The sequence below is a fragment of the Bos mutus genome, chromosome 6 (assembly GCF_027580195.1).
Source record: "Bos mutus isolate GX-2022 chromosome 6, NWIPB_WYAK_1.1, whole genome shotgun sequence".
NCBI classification, from domain to species: Eukaryota; Metazoa; Chordata; class Mammalia; order Artiodactyla; family Bovidae; genus Bos; species Bos mutus.
This window is the reverse complement of record NC_091622.1, coordinates 86,045,088-86,046,954: the sequence shown is the minus strand read 5'-3', so window position 1 is coordinate 86,046,954 and position 1,867 is coordinate 86,045,088.

Below are 1,867 nucleotides of genomic sequence, written 5' to 3'. Positions count from 1 at the left end.
GGTCTCCAACATTGCAGGCAGATTCTTTACCATCTGAGTCATCAGGGTAGCCCAAGAATACTGGACTGGGTTGCCTATCCCTTCTCCAGGGGATCTTCCCGACCCAGAAATTGAACCGGGGTCTCCTGGCTTGCAAGTGTATTATTTACCAGCTGAGCTACCAGGGAAGCCCTCATATGTACTAGGGAATTGCAAATTAAAATAAAATACAACTACCTTCATGGGCAAAATCCAAATCACTGACAACAACAAATGCTGACAGGGAGGTGGAGTAACAACAACTCTCATCATTGCTGGCAGAAAGGCAAAATAATACAACCATTCTGGAAGACAGTTTGGCAATTTCTCAGAAACCTAAGCATACTCTTACTAGATGGTCCAGCAACTGCACTCTTTGGTATTAACTCAAATGAACTGAAAAGTTATGTCCACATAAAAACCTGTACACCAACACTTATACTACTTATAATTACCCAACCTGGAAGCAATCAAGATATATCTTAGTAGGTGAGAGTATAAACTGTGGTACATCCAGACCACAGAATATTTTTCAGTGCTAAAAATGAACTATCAAGCCATGAAAGACATGGAATTAAATGCAAGTTACTAAGTGAAAGAAGCCACTGATAAAGCTCTCTACTGATTCATGATTCCAACTCTGTGATATTCTGGAAGAAGGCAAAACTATGGAGACAACAAAAAGACAACTGCCAGAGGTTAGGAGGGTGGGAGGGACGAACGGAACACAGAGGATCTTCAGGGCAGCCAAATTATTTTGTATACTACGATGGTGGTTACATGTCATTTTTCATTTGTCAAAACCCACAGAAGATACAACAGTGAGTAAACTCTAATGCAAACTATGAACTTTGAACAATAATGATGTGTCAATGTAGCTTCGTTGATTATAATTAATGGACCACTCTGTTGGGGGATGGTGATATTGGAGGAAGCTGTGCAAGTGTCAGGGCAGAAGGTATATGGAAGCTCTGTACTTTTCAGTCAGTTTTGCTGTGAACCTAAAACATTTCTGAAAAATAAAAATAAAGACTTAAAAATAAGTTCTTTAGTTTAACACCAGTGTACCAGAGTCAATTTCTTGGGCATGATAATATACTATGGTTAAGTAAAACGTTACCATGAGGGCACACAGGAGCTCTGATCATTTTGTAACTTCTGTGAGTCTAAAATTATTTCCAAAAAACCTTTCTTTTTTTTTTAAGAAAAGAAGTAAGATTTTCAAATGAGGAAGGCTATTGTCTACCAGGATGTAAATTATTTAGCATTTTTCTGGAGGTAATGAAATATATATCTCTATGTAAAAAAATATTTTGGGACTCCTTGTCCTTTAAAATATAACAGACTTAACTACTCGGGCCTTGGTAAACACTGCTCTAAATTTCAGGCACAGAAAATGAGAAAACTCTGAATGAGGGGATAACTCATTGTGTAACTCTTGTACAACTGATTACCTTCTTAGATGAGTAAACTATAAAAAGTAGTACATATACTTTGAAGAAAGATGATTTGATATGGGAGATAGGATCCAACAGATAATGCAGACAGCTAGGCTCAATACTCTTTTGCCCATCCAGTGGTACAGCTTTTGAGTCATGACAAATAGTAATTTTTTAAGCTTCTTTTCAATTTTACAGATTTAAAAAGTCATTAAGCTAATCATTTTTAAAGGTCATGGAACATCTCTGAAACATGTCTCCATTTAAAATCAATGTTAATTTACATAAACCACTGTCAACCTTTTTATATTCATAATTTTCTTCAAAAGTAGAATAAATTTTAATTCTAAGAAAGATGCAATCATTTCAATGAGTGTAGCTCATTAGAATTCAAGAGATTTATATTTATT